Source organism: Mus musculus, chromosome 9, assembly GCF_000001635.26.
Source record: "Mus musculus strain C57BL/6J chromosome 9, GRCm38.p6 C57BL/6J".
In the NCBI taxonomy this organism is placed as follows: domain Eukaryota; kingdom Metazoa; phylum Chordata; class Mammalia; order Rodentia; family Muridae; genus Mus; species Mus musculus.
In genome coordinates, this window is record NC_000075.6 from 14,680,275 (window position 1) to 14,695,976 (window position 15,702).

The 15,702-nt window shown below is 46.1% G+C and overlaps 1 pseudogene; it reads left to right on the forward strand.

The window, feature by feature from the left end:
* Gm18997 (predicted gene, 18997) lies at positions 13,249-14,064 on the forward strand (annotated as a pseudogene).

A 15,702-nucleotide genomic window follows, 5' to 3' on the forward strand; every position in this document is an offset into this window, starting at 1 on the left:
GGTAGTATTCAATAAATACTTGAAAAATGTACAAACCTTTCATCCATACTTGTGCATGTGCTGTGTTCTTCACAGTAAAGAGCTCAGTCAAATGCAACTGCAAGTAGGTTGTTTTAAGTTGTTCAAGATAAAGTTTCTTGTGGCTTTTTCTTAATATAAATGCCGGTTTTATTTTACCTGTTTTGTTAAATAAAGTTGGTATATTGCATTTAAAAAGCAAAAAACTAAAAACAAAAACAAGTAGACAAAACCCCACCCTGTCTCCTGAGCTAAAATGTGTTTACTGGCCAGTCATTTGCATTCTAGCAGTCTCCCTTGTGCACAAAGCTTTGCTCAGGCAGTCTGTCTAATTAACATCTAAAGAGAAGTGTTTGCTTTGGCTTACAAGTTTACTATTTCCAACTCAAGATCTCCACAAACTCCTTGCCCCGGGGGTCTTGGGGTCTTTTGGTCACTCAAATGGCCAGGATGGGAGTTGTATAGCAGAACAAAGTGCTCATCAAATATCCAGGGAGTGAGAGGCAGAGGGGAAGAGGTCAGGATTCCAGCATTTTCTTCAATGTCATGCCCATGACCTCACAGGATCCTAAAGAATCCACCACCATGCTGGCACCCTGATACCAAGCCTTCTGGGGGTGGGGGAGAGCGGGGAGGTCAGGAGGGATTTATCTTGGTTTGATTTGTGTTTTTAAGACAGGCCCTTATGTAGACCAGACTGCCCTAAAACTCCCGATGTAGCTGAAGATGGCTTCAACTTCAGCCCCTGTCTCCGCCTGATGAGATCTGAGTATGTACCACTAGTTAGGTACCCACAACCACCAGACAAAGTTTCTCTGTGTAGCCTTGAACTCGTGGAGATATACCTACCCCTGCCTTCTGAGTGCTGGGGTTAAAGGTGTGTGCTATCATGTCCTGGTTGTGCCACTATGCTCAGGTTAAGTGGTCCCAGGATAAGATTTAGTCTAGGGATGCATGCGTGATAGGTGTTTTAGTTACTGGTCTATTGCTGTGAGTAGACACATGGCCTAGGCAACTTAAAGAAGAAAGCTTTTAAATGGTGACTCGCTTAGTTTCAGAGGGTTGGTCCATTGTCATCATGGTGGAGAGAGTGATGGCAAGAGTTGGGAGATCACATCTGGCCCAAGAGATGGGGAAGGGGGGGAGAGGGAGGGAGGGAGGGAGGGAGAGAGAGAGAGAGAGAGAGAGAGAGAGAGAGAGAGAGAGAGAGAGAGAGAGAGAGAGAGAGAGAACCGGCCCTAGTGTGGGCCTTTGAAACCTCAAAGCTCATGCCCCAGTACCACCCATCCAACAAGGCCACACCACTTACTCCAAAAAGGCCTCCTAATCCTTCCTAAGTAGTTTTCCAACTGGGAGCCAAGCATTCAAATGGGGGCTATTCTCATTCAAGTCACCACATAGACAAGCATATTATCAACTGAGTTCTACCCCCAGACCACTCAACTTTCAGATGACAGCATCACTTAGCCAAGCGATATTTTTTATAGGTTCAATGTCCTTACCCCTATCCCAAACCAAAGTATATGAGGCAGTGCGAGCTGGTGTCAAGATCCTTGTTACAGGATTGAAATGAAAAGGCAGAGAGGCTGAGGATCTGGCCGCACAGCCGGAGGCACTAGGTCTGAGCTGCCAAGTCCCCTCGAAGCCCCTACTCCTTCTCACTCATTGTGAGGGAAAGCTAGGCTCTGTGGGCAAGCAGTGGAGACTCAGACAAGACTTCAAGGCATAGACCCAGTAACAGCTATCAGGGATAGGGTGTAATAGAAGTGGGTCCTGTGTGTTGACCGTCACACATGTCTCATGCTGGCCATCAGTGGCAGGTCTCATGTTGGCTCCTCCATGTACACAATTACCATCATCTCATAAACAGGGCTGGCATGACTCTTCCTTTCCATTCACCCATCCTAGAGTCACTCCGCCTGCCATTCCAGGAGCCATTGCCAGATCAGCCCTCTCCTTGACCTCACCCTGAGAGGACTCAACCCTGGCTCCATGCAAGGAGGTTGCCTCATGAGACAGACATCCGCTCAAAATGGCCTTTCCCAAATGCTGTTCTGGGGTGTAGTGCTCTTATCCCCGTGCTAAAGCCCTGCTTTTCTTTTAGAGCACATCTCACTGACCACAACATCGGTATGTTGCTGTCTTTTGTTTCTGTCTTCTGAAGGGAATGTCTCCCAGGCCAAAGGAGAAGAGAGTCTTCTGGACTCAGTGGTCATTAGGCTTTAGTCACTTCATGGCCATTTCTCTAAGCAGAAAGCCAGTAAGATATGACTGAGGTGTCCACAGGGATTCCATGGCCTCTAGTATGAGGACATTCTAAGACACTGTGAGGAGAGTACTGGGGAAAGCAATGCAGAGTTGAAGGGCCTAGGTGGAGAGATCTTGTCCTGGAGTCTCCATGCTGAGGTACAACCTTACTAGGGAAGGATGAAAGGGCACAGGGTGTGTGGAGGAAGTGTTCCCCACCCAACACCTGCTCTCCAACACAGGCCAATAGGTAGGAGGAAGGAGAGAGGCAGCCTGGGGTGGTTTGTGAATTACATAGTGTGTGGCCTAGATTTCATATTGGCATGAGAGAGAGAGGGGGGAGAGAGAGTCCCACTGAGGAGATGTGGATACCAGGCATGTCTTGTCTGTTTTAATTGGACCTCTCTCCTCAGCTCTGGCTGGTGACAGGCCCAGCATAGGCTCCTTTTAGTTAGTGAGATTCACTTTCCCCCACAGAGAAGAGCAGCAGTACTGAGCTGATGGGGGGGAGGATTCTAAGTGAAATGTGCTAATTCAGAAGATGAATATTATTTTGAATGACAACAGCAGGTTTCTGAGGGTTGTGCCTTAGTGAGGGGACTTTTCCAAAAAGGAAGAAGCCCAACTTCTGTTAGAATGGGGTGATCTTCTGGCCTGTTTTCTTCTTTCTACGGGATGTGAATGGGGACGGGGGGTCCTTTTCCCAGAGGGAGGGTACACACAGTTACAGTGAGGGAGGTAGGACCCAGGAATCAGCATAGAGAATCCTGGACCATGGAGAGGTCAGGGCTGCAGGCTGGGGACTCAAAATGTCTTACTCTAAAAATATCTGACACCTTTTCTCAATAAAGCACAAAGAACACATTCCATTGAAGTTAGAAGCAAAGAGTGACAACCCCCCCAAAAGTATCTGGTTTGAGCAAGGATCAAAGTTAGCTAAACGTGGACTCAGTGAACAATGGTGAGAAGACCCTGGGGACACAGCATGCCTGGTGCTCTGTAGTCCAGAAGCAAGCAAGCTGCCTAGGACTCCACTGTGGGCTGTGGGGAGGGCACTGGGTCCCAGCTGCTTACTATTTGAATGTGTTTCTCCCACCTATGATCCCTAACTTCTGCACAGTTCTGCTATTCCCCTTTCAAACCTTAGTTCAGCCATTTCCAGCTCCTTGCTGACATGGCTAATCTCTGCCCCTCCTCCACAGTTCAGAGCTGAGAGCCATCTATGTGGGTGCTTGTCATTTGTTCAGGCCCCTGTCTCCTTCATTAGCTCCAAGATCATCATAGCGCCATTGTGCTCTATAAGACAAGTGCAGAATAGATGATGGTCAGAGAGTACCATTGACCTTGAATTAAAAATTAGTGGAGCCCTTGGTCTCTCCAAGTGGGTTCGTCAGGCTACACTTCTCTGGCAGCAATTTCAAAAGCAAATGCTGGTTGTTGAAAGCTCACTGAGTTATTTCATTTTAGAGAGAAGATAGATAACGTCCCAGGAGTACATCAGAGCAGAACCATATGCTTGGGTTCTGACCCATTTCAAAATAACCTAATTACTCTAAAACAAACAAACAAGGTTATTTTTATTTTGACATTTGTGTGTGGCAGGCACTTGTGTGTGAGTCCATACATACTTGTGTGCAACATGCATGTGAACTCCCAAGCTTGCAGTAGACAATTATCCTCAGTGCTCTTCTGCCTTATTCATTGAGGAAAGTCATTCAGTCAAACCCAGATCTCATTGATATGGGTGGTCTCACTAGCCAACTTGCTCTGGGGATTCCCTTTGATAACGTACTAAAGCTGGAATTACAGGCCTAGCTGGCATTTATGTGAGACTCTGGGAATCAGAACGCTTGTCCTCATACTTCCTGAGAAGTGCTTTAACCACTATTTATCTCCCCAGCCCTCTCATTTATTACTTTTTTTCTGAGCAAGCTTTGAGGAATTGTGTTCAGATATGGGAAGAATGGCCCTTGCCAATTAGACCCTGCCAGATGTCCCCTCAGCTGGACAGTAATTCCTGTTTAGGAGAATATTTACCCCTTTCAATCTCCATTAAAACTGACAAGACGCAGACCCTAAATGCCTTAAAACCAGCGGGCCTGTGGTTTGTGTCACATGCTCTTGAGGTTCAGCACCACTTCACAAAATAAGCAGATAGGAGATACTATACACACACACACACACACACACACACACACACACACACACACATGCTCGCACATGCGCGTGCGTGTGCGGAAAGAGACAGGGGGTAGAAGTGGGGGGGGGGTTCTTTTAAAGGTAAGATTTGTATGTCACAAGTACCTGGTTTCAAACAGACATGCCATTCTCCTTATTGCTAATTGTGGATGAAGACATTTTCCCTTGAGCAACAAGGAATCAAAAGTTGGCTACGACCATTTTCCCTGTGGGTTCAAGTATACTGGCAGCATGCAGACCACACCAGGCACTGCTTCAGAATATGGCCTCTTTTTTAGAGGCCTTTCCAACAGTTTTTTGGTCTCTATTCCTTGGACACTAGACCTCATGAGGGTGACAGATGGACAGGGATGCCCACTTGTTTCTTCTGGACCACTCTTCAATGACACAAACTAAATGCTGCCTCCCCTTTTTTTCCAGCTGCTGTGACACCTTCATGTCCCCTGTTTTCTTACAAACGCCCTTCTCCAGAGTTTCAGAGAGAAGACAGGACTTAAGTATTTCCTTTGTCAGGAATTTGGGTTTCAGAATCTGCCAGGTCTCGGGCTTAGCATGAAGAAAGTAATGTGAAGGTCTCGTGCCCCTTTCCTACCGGCTTCCAGGTTGTTTAGATTCCACTTGAGGAGTTCAGTGTCTTCCTCTAAGAGTCTGACCCTCAAGACGGAGTACCTGCACTGCTCCTATGTGGATCTGTAACAACTGATCTCAGCAAAGCTCTTCTCAGACTGTTGGCCGAGCTGCCCCTGTATCTCAGAGGCAGTGATCGAGGACTTGTCTTGTATTATCTGTGTCAGAAAAAAAAATGTTTGAATCATTTTTTTTCTGGAGTATAATAAGCCCCAGCTTGTTCCTGCATCGCCACTGCACTGCATTCTCACTTGCCCTTCACCTGATGACACAACAACCCTATCCTCTCCCCATCTCTGCCCCTGCTCCTCTCTATCCCCACACTGTTTCCAGTCACATTACTATTCTACTGCAATCTGAAAGTGGAAACCCTTGGCTAAGGACGCATGCTCCTATTGCTCTCTGAATCGTGCAGCATTCCAATCAGAACTTTAAGGCCCCTGGACCCTCCCTTGCCTCCCTTTCCCCTTTTCAATGAATGGTTATGTTACTAGATTTTTTTTTCCTTGCACAAAAATGTCAACCGAGTCCCTGCACTTGGAATGTTCTTCCTTGCCTGCCCCCTGGGTAACAAGTGTTGGCTTTTGATCTAGCTGTGTGAGTGCTACTGTAGGAGAACTTTCCAGTCTCAGTACTGGGCAGGTCATTCAGCGAAGCTTCTAGAGTACCCTGTACAGTTCCTGCACCGTCTGTGGTTATCTGTCTGATGGGCGGTTTGGGACATGCCTGCATGGCTCCCTGCATGTCTGCATATACCCCTGTGACACACTAGGAAGGCCCTAGACACATCTTGGGGGAAAGAGCCAAGAGTTGTTGTGAGGAAGGCCCTAGCTTCTTTCCCCAGTTCTGCCAATTCTAAGCAGACTTGATCTTGGTTAACTTGTCTTGATCTCACCTGAAAGATGTGCATGATGGGACTGGAGAGGAAGCTCAATGAGCTGGTACAGTGCTTGCCTGGCATCCGTGAACCCCTGGGCTCTATCCCTAGCTCTATATGAACTAGATGTGGTAGTTTGTGACTGCAATTTCAGGACTCCAGAGGTGAAGCAGGGGAGTCAGAAGTTCAAGGTCATCCTCTGTTACAAAGCAAGTTCAAGGACGACCTAGGCTGTATGAGACCCCGTCTTAATAAATAAAGTGAATAGTAATCACTTTGTACTGAAGATTGTTGGAACCAAGTGGTAAATGTAGCTTGCAACAGTTTGGAAGGTGCAGGCCATTACATGGCTGTGGAATTTCATGTGACTCTTGTTTAGGTTGGTCGTTTAGCCTGACTCTCATATCGCAGGTCTCTTAGCCATCATGGCTTCCATTCTGAATAGCCAGGGGAACGCTGGTGCCCTTGACTTGGTTGACTCTGGCTGATAAGTGTGGGGTGGTGGGGCAGAGGGATGACCCAGATGAAGCCTGTTGAACGGAAAGGGAGCCAGGTCCTTACTAAGGACCACCTCTGCCTCACTTCCCATGGGAGCCCTCTGCCCTTGTGAAGGTCCTGTCTTAGGCCAGTATGATTTCACACCTGCTCTGTCCCCAGGATCACATTCCCCATTTCCTTCTCTTCTCCTTGGGACTGATGAGTGATACATTCTTTAGAGCAAGGCATCAGTTCTGTGATAATCTGCTGAGCAATAGCTCTCCTGAGACTTCAGTAGCACGCAGCCAGGCTCAAGGTTGCAGAGTAAGCCATAGCAATGGCAGTACCCTGAACTGCCTCTCAGGGTCCCTATCCTCGCACACCCTGAGCCACAGCAGGCCAGATGAACAGCCAGCCATTCATTTTCTGCATAGGAGATTTGATTAGGAGTTGGGGTTCTATTCCCATAGGCTAATAAAGTCCAACTGACGGCTAGGTAGAGTGTTACTGAGGCCTGGGGTCTCCCAGGCTCACAGCAGCATAGACAGAAAACATGTTCTCATAGCTGTAAAGCAAGCATCTCGTCCCTTGTTGACTAGCAATTAGAATGAGTTCCTTTTCTTAATTACTTACCGTCAATTAATTAGAGGCTGTAGAAAGAGCTAGGTCCCAGTATAGCTGAAGGGGAAGGAATCACTCAGCAGTGTGAGCACTGGGAAGGAATCACTCAGCAGTGTGAGCACTGGGAAGGAATCACTCAGCAGTGTGAGCACTGGGAAGGAATCACTCAGCAGTGTGAGCACTGGGAAGGAATCACTCAGCAGTGTGAGCACTGGGAAGGAATCACTCAGCAGTGTGAGCACTGGGAAGGAATCACTCAGCAGTGTGAGCACTGGGAAGGAATCACTCAGCAGTGTGAGCACTGGGAAGGAATCACTCAGCAGTGTGAGCACTGGGAAGGAATCACTCAGCAGTGTGAGCACTGGGCGAGGGAATCACTCAGCAGTGTGAGCACTGGGCGAGGGAATCACTCAGCAGTGTGAGCACTGGGAAGGAATCACTCAGCAGTGTGAGCACTGGGAAGGAATCACTCAGCAGTGTGAGCACTGGGAAGGAATCACTCAGCAGTGTGAGCACTGGGAAGGAATCACTCAGCAGTGTGAGCACTGGGAAGGAATCACTCAGCAGTGTGAGCACTGGGAAGGAATCACTCAGCAGTGTGAGCACTGGGAAGGAATCACTCAGCAGTGTGAGCACTGGGAAGGAATCACTCAGCAGTGTGAGCACTGGGCAAGGGAATCACAGAGGCTGGGGACTGAGGACGCAGCTCAGTTAGGAACTGGCTTGTTGATCCCACACAAGGATCTGGGTTTGGGTTCCCCTCACCGCCTGAAAGCCAGGCAAGCCAGGATGGGTGCTAGAGGATCGAAGGTTTGCTGGTCAACCAAGGCAAGCAAACCACCAAGTTCCTGGAGAGACGGCACCGTGAATAATGTGGCAGAAAAAAGACTTAGGGAGTGGGCGATTGGAGGAAAGGTTTGATGTTGACTTTAGGCCTCTACACACACACACACACACACACACACACACACACACACACACAGAGAGAGAGAGAGAGAGAGAGAGAGAGAGAGAGAGAGAGAGACAGAGAGAGACACAGAGAGAGACACAGAGAGAGAGAGAGACAGAGAGAGAGAGACAGAGAGAGAGAGACAGGGACAGAGAGAGACAGAGAGGGTTAGGGCTGGAGAGAGATGATTCAGTGGTCAGTGGTTAAAAGCACTTCCTACGCTTGCAGAGGACAGAAGTTCAGTTCCCAGCAACCACATCTGGGGACCACATGCACCTGTAACTTCACCTCAAAGGGCTCCAACTCATCCGGCCTCAGCAGGAACTCACGCTTACGTGCATATACCCTCACAAAGACACACAAAGACATACCCACAACTTAAACATAATAGAAATAAAATGTAAAAGAGAAATCACAGAGGCTGTTTAAAACTTCTGCCCAGCATATCTCCCATTTGCTGAGCTCTCTCTCTCTCTCCCTCACTCCATGCCCTCTGCTGTCTCTCAGTCTCTCTTCTCATCTTCCTTTGGTTCACTTTGGCAAAAGCAGGAGAATTTCTTCTAAGAAATAAAGATGTCCTATAGATTGGTCAGTCCTATGTAGCACTTCCTGGCACAGGGGCAGAATGTCCAGCTAACCCTCAGGGAGCCACGTCCAGCCTCTCCAGTGCTAGACTTTGCTCCATTCCATCCCAACCACATTCCCTCGTCTCACTGTCTCTGGCAGAATCCAGCCCCTTTGTGTTTCCTTCTCTCTCCTGGACCCACTGCCCACGTCCTTGTGGTCATCTGTGGCTGGGGTAGACAGACACATGCTGTAATCACTGCTGCTAGGACTCCACTTGTAGTGGCAGTGTAGAGAGGGAATCTGGTGGGGAGCAGGGCTGTCTCAGAAAAGGGGCAAGTCCCAAGAGATTCTGGACCGTGTCAAACAGTGTCATCAAGGGCCAGTGCTCATGCCCCAGTTCATCTGGGACATCAACAGCAAAGCCATTTGGTTGGTAGGAAAGAAGCAGATATGCAGATATGGGTCGTGCTCAGGCACTTGGCTTCAGGCAGAAGTGACTCTTGTCAAAAGGAGTTTAATATTATATGCTCACTAGCCCAACACCAAGTAGAAAGCTGGTTTCCACAGAAGGCTTCAGTAGCTACAGAGAAGGCAGGTCCAGGCACAGAAAGCCCAGGTCAGAGACAGCCTCACGGGCGTCTCAGGAACACTTTCCAGGAATTGACTGGGGGTGGGGGAGGGCTGTGGAAAGCAAGGAGCACTGAGTGATCAAAGCCCCAATGGAGAACGGAATGTTCCGCACAGAATGTACAGCTCACATTCTGATAAGAGCAGAGAGAGACACAAAAGATAATGGGGCCAGAGCCGGGAATTCAACCTCCGCCGGCCACATTCTGACCAAAAGGAGCTGCTGTGACTCTCAAGTGTCTTTCGTAGCTGCTTTATGTGATGTGTGAACTAGTGTGCCTCTCACTCGGGGTATGGGTTCATCACCAGCAACCTCCACTGTGAACTTCACAGAGTAGTCCCCACATGATGTCATGGGCATTTGTAACCCTGGGTCAGGTTCTGAGGCTCCAAGGCCTCTGGGGTACCTCTCCTCGTACATCTGTGTCACTGTAGCCCAAGAGTGGCTGGTGTTAGAATCTCTCAAGGTCACAGGCAGCTGTGACTACCCGAGGACTGGACATCTCTCTGTCATGGTGCCAGAATGTTTAAGTGCTCAGAAATACTCACCAGGGGCTGGAGTAACAGCTCAGTGGGTAAGAACATGCATTGCTCTTGCACGCACACTGGGTACCCCATGACTACCTGTACCTCCATTCCTGAGGGATTCGATGCCCTCTTTGGGGCCTCCAAAGATGATACTTACATACAAGTGCACATGTCTTACACACACACACACACACACACACACACACACACAAATATATATATATATATAATGTGCTTTGCCCATACGCTTGTGGTCACAGATGTGCTGACCAAATCTTTCGTTTGAGCAGGACTCCAGCTTGTTAGCCAATCAGAAGTTCATGTTTAGACTGAGTCTGAGATTCTAGCCCTTCCCTGTGTGATTGGTTGAGAAGTATTTCCTGCTGCAATCCCTCAGGGCACTCCCTCCTAATTGCCACAGTTTAAAATTTTGTCCCATTTAAGTGCAATCTAATGAGCCTTCTCTTTAGAGTGAGCCTTTCTTTCTCTTCTGTGCTTCATGGAAGATTCGAACACTCAGCAGTCATAACCCTGCCTCCTGGTGTGTGGTGCCAGATTTACTCTGTGACAAAGATCTCTACTCATGGACTTGCTTGGAGAATTTTGAGACTGCCCACAGATAACTGAGGTTAGACACATTATTTCACTCAATCAACTCCGTGATAAATCTTTGTATCTGGTAAAACAGACAATTATTTCTCAGAGCTACAGTGTCTTTTTTTGAAGCGTTATTCTTCCACATGGATGTGTGAAGTTCTACACTGGGATTTGTATTGGAATGGCACGGGTTGATGCTTTGAGGACAAATCTTTACCACACTGATTATCCTCTCAGGAGCATAGTTCATTACTGTCAACTTAGTAAAACTTCAAAGAAGCTTTCTCAGTCAAAACGTTTGCAAATCTCTTGTTTTGTGTTTCAGGCATTTGATTACTCTCCTCGTAGATGTTGACTTTTAAAACCAGCATTGGAAGCATTCACAGTTCGTCTATAGGAAATACTAGTTCTGCAGGACTGTCTGGACCGCAGACAGCCATACCCAGGAGACATCATCAGCTCTCCCTCCCTCCCTCCTCTCCTGCCTCTGTTTCATTTCCGGTTTTGTATTTTTGGAGACAGAGTCACATGTAGCCTAGGCTAACCTCAAACTTGCCATGTAGCTAAGGCTGGCCTTGAACTCCTGATCTTTTTGCCTCTCTTTCCAAATGCTGGTCTTGTAGGCCTGTGTCCACAGCAGCTCCTTGTTCCTAACCTAAATGGAAAAGCCACTTTAGTATCCAATGAAATGGGTTACAAAGCGTACGAGTTTTTGGATGCTTTTGGTGAGGCCAAGAATCTTCAGTTTTCCTTGCTTCCATCTTTGTTCCCTTTTTAATCCACAAACAAGTGTGAAGTACTTAGCACCTGTTCAGTGCCTGCATCCTGCATCCACCATCTCGTGAGCGACCCCTTTTAATCTGCTGTTTGATAAATAACTCTGACAGTTTTTTCCGAAGCTAGATATTCTGTGCATTCCTGGGGTATTAGCCTTATTTTTAAAATGTTTCCTCTGGATTTGCAACTATTTCAGATTTGTTACATAGATGTTTCTAGGTGGAGTGGCATATTCTGTCCTTGACTAGCTTAGGAATCTTATTATACTGACTCATAAAACAAATGGAGTGGCTTTGTCTTTGGCTATTATCTGGAACAACATGTGTAAGACGGGATGACCTGTTCTCTGAGCACAGCCATCTTTCCTATTAGTCTCCTTTTTGGGAAAAGATGTTTATGATGACCAATGCTTCTTGCTTTTTCCCCTTTTTTTATCACACTGGCAGAGTTGATATAACACATGCCAGGTCCTCCTCCAAGCTGTTGGTTTATTAACTAGTGTTCACTTGGTCAGTGTGGCAGTTGTGTGTGCAGTTTCTACATTTGAGGAGAGACGGTGAGGAGGGAGCAGGTTTCTTGTCAAGCTCACTATAGGAGCAGAGCCAAACTCGAACCCAGCCAGTCTGCATTCCAGCCGCAGACCCATGTGCTTAATGCCACACTATAGTGAGATTTTTCTACTCACTTTCCTGGCAAAATTTTGTCGGTTTATATATTTATTTAAAATTATACAGTGATGTTTCATCAAACAGATGAAATGTGCTCCAATAGCCTCAGTGTCCACTCTGGCTGAGCCTTAGTTTTTCATTGTTATTGTGCCTACCCTTGCTTATTTATTAATATTACTATTATTGTTATGTATGTGGGGGGGGTTGGAAGTCAGGGGACAACTCTCTCTTTCGCCTTTATGTGAGTTCTGGGCTCACCCGTGCATCGTCAGGCTGTGAGCAGACAGCTTTCCGGGCAGAGTCATCTTGCCTAGTCTGTGCCTGCTTTTTAAATTTGTGAGTTATGCTAAAATGTCGTTCTCCTCGTCTACCCCATCTAAGTGGTAGGTGTTTGAGGTGAGGAGGCTGACTGGGAGATAAAGGTACGGCATCCATATAGGAGCACACAGAGCCGAGTCAGACTGGCTCCGGGGCTGCATTCATTCATCGATTCCATGTTGGAAGTTTCCACAATGGAATGTTAGCAAAAATAAAAGAAGAGAATTTGGTTTTTTTTGGTTCATGTTTCTGCTGGATTTTTCATTTTAATTATTTTTCAGAAGGGTGTGACTTTATCTTTATTCTCTAGTTCTTTCTTTAGGGTTTCTTAATTTTTTTAAAATTTCCCATCAAGTGCTTATCTAGGGGCTATGGTCAGTCATTCGGGGTGGAGTGCTTGCTTACCATGCTATGGACCCCAAGTTCGGTTTCCAGGATGGCCAGGAGAAAAACAGCTTAGTTAAATAATGTTCAACTTTACTTTTTAATGTGCATATTAAGGAAGGCCACACATTTCTCTGTAAATACCAATTCTACTTTAATCTTATGAACTTTTCAGCATGGAGTATCTTTTTAATTTTTAAGAATTCCCAATATGGTGTTTTTTAACCTAGGGCTGTTTCCAACGATATCTTATAATGTCAGTTATTTGCAACTAATGTAGATTAACTTTGCCCCCTCTTCATTAAATCATGTTTCACAACTACTTTTAAAATTCTCTCTATAGGGTCAGTGAAATGGCTCAGCTAAACCTGAGTTCAATCCCAGGACCTGCATTGTGGAAAAAGAGAACCAGCTTCCACAAGCTGTCTTCTGATTGCTGCAGACACACAATCAATCAATCAATCAATACATTCAATACCATTATTTGTACTATTATATTTATATTGGACACAAGGTTTTATGCTGACTCAGGCTGACCTTGAACTCTTGATTTTCCTGCTTCAGCTTCCCAATGCTGGAATTAGAGGTGTTATTAGCACCACTATGCTTGGTATGAGTACATCCTTTTGATCAATGTTTGAGAAGCTCATGTTAATCTTTTTCCATTCTGATTGGAGCACAGCAGGCTCATGGACCAGTGACACCCAGAAATTGAGAGTTTTTTGGCACCTAGGAGGTTGTGCACAGTTGCTCCATGACTGTCATCATTGTCACAAAGTGAATATATTGAATTGAACCACAAACAATATGGATATTGTTTGGACTACTATGAGAAAAAGAGAAAGAAGGAAGGGAGGGAGGCCCATGATCTTTCAAAGAAGGCAAAAAAAAAAAATGGCCTGAAGGCTAAGCTCTACCATAAACAGTGCCATGCCAAGAAAATACAAATGAAAAAGACTAGTAAGGTGAATGAAAAGACAAACACCAAGCAGAAGGATGATGAGAAGACTCCACAGGGAACGGTCCCTGCCATCCCCGCCAATCTACTGGACAGAGAGAAAGCCAAGAGCAAAAGTATTTTCCAACATGGTTAAGCAGAAACAGAAAGAAAAGGTGAGAAAATGGGAGGCTCCTCTACCCAAAATTCGTGACCAAGGAGAAACAGAAGTATTGAAAGTTATTCAAACAAAAGAAAGAAAGAAAGAAAGAAAGAAAGAAAGAAAGAAAGAAAGAAAGAAAGAAAGAAAGAGGAAAAAGAAGAAAGAAGGCATGGAAAAGAATGGCTCCTAAAGTCTGCTCTGTTGGCGATGGCTTTACAAGAAAACCACCTAAGTATAAAGGGTTCATTAGACCAATGAGCCTATGTTTCCAACAAGCTACCTTTGTGTCCCAGTGCTCGGTGTGGAAAAGAACCCATCATCCCCATTATATACAACCCTGGGTGTGATCACCAAAGGTACAATTACTGAAGTGAATGTGAGCAAGTTGAGCCTTGTGACACAAGGAGGCAAGGTGATTTGGGAAAGTATGTCCAAGTTACCAACAATCCTGAGGTCGATGGGGGCACAAATGCGGTCTTGCTGGGTTGACAGTGATGGCATACAAGTTATTCCACTCAGTACTGAAGGCTGCACACTGTCAGGAAAACACCATCACTAGGATCTTTCTGAACCACCAAGCAGCCTTACCCCATGTGCAGTCATCAAGAAGTATTTATTAAATTGTAAAGGAAAATAAAACACTGCCAAATTTGAAGAAGAAGAAGAAGAAGAAGAAGAAGAAGAAGAAGAAGAAGAAGAAGAAGAAGAAGAAGAGGAGGAGGAGGAGGAGGAGGAGGAGGAGGAGGAGGAGGAGGAGGGGGAGGAGGAGGAGGGGGAGGAGGAGGAGGAGGAGGAAGAGGAGGAGGAGGAGGAGGAGGAGGAGAAGGGGAGGGGGGAGGGGGAGGGGGAGGAGGGAGAGGAGGAAGAAGGAGGAGAAGGAGCTCATGTTAAATCCTCCTTGTTCAGCTCTAAAGTGAGGGGACACTAAGCTTGTCTTTGTTGCTCAGACGGCCACTGATCAGGGCCAATAAGGTAAACAACCAGTTGGATGGTTTCTCTGATTCTATTTGCCTAGCACTGCTCACTGCTGAGTGGAGGCTTTGCAGCCTAAGTGTATAAAATAGCTTTGTTCGCTCTTTTTCTTCCTCTCAATGAGTTCAACTATGAAGATGGTTACAGGGGGCTGGAGAGATGATTCAGCCATTAAGAAAGTTGGTTGTTCTTGAACAAATAAACTTGAGTTCAATTTCCAGTTTTCATTTGGCAGCTCACTCAATATGGTAACATCTGGTACCCTCTTCTGGCCTCTTCTGGTGCCAGACAAGCATGTGGTGGACAAAAGCACATGCAGGCAAAACACCTGTACATATTATAATAAATTAAAAGATACATACACAAAACTTTATTTTCTAATCAGGGATAGCATTATTATCTCTAGTCTCCTTCTAACAACATCAAAATTTCCTCCAAATGTGCTGTTTCTTTTGCCATGTTGATGGATAACCATCGATTAACAGCCGATACAATTTAGCTTTGCCAAGCCAGTACTGTCTTCTTTACTCAAGTGGTTCCTTTCTGTGGACCTCTCTTCTATCTCACAGAACTGCACTCTTTAGACAGTTTTCCAACAACCAAGAAGAGAGCCTTTGTCATACTTGCAGTTTTGAATTGCTCATTCTTGAAAGACATAGCTTTACACAGAATACTTGCCTCATAGGTCTTTTCTCCTAGAGGTTAAAGCTGCTTTGTGCCTTTTTGCTACCTAAGGTCTTGAGCACTTCCTCTGCAGTCTGAGTGTGGTGCTCCATGTGTATTCAAATGCTTGGTCTCCAGTTGGTGAAGCTATTGGAAGGATTAGGAGCTGCAGTGGGGTTGAAGGAGGTGTGTCACTGGCGCAGCCTTTGAGCCACTCCCAGATAATGTTCTCTCCGCTTCCTGTTTATGGACCAAGATGTGAGCACTCACCTGTCTCTGATACAGTGTCTTTGCCTTGCCATCATGAACTCTAACCTGAAACTGTAAACACTTTTCTGAGTAAGTCCACCCTGGTCATGATGTCTCATCAGAGAGATGGAAAAGAAAGCAAGGCAATGCACTCTTAATTTTTCAGGGACCATATATTCTAAAGTTAGAACACTCTTAGGTGTTGCTTTTTGAGCTTGCTTCTACTTTTGCCACTTT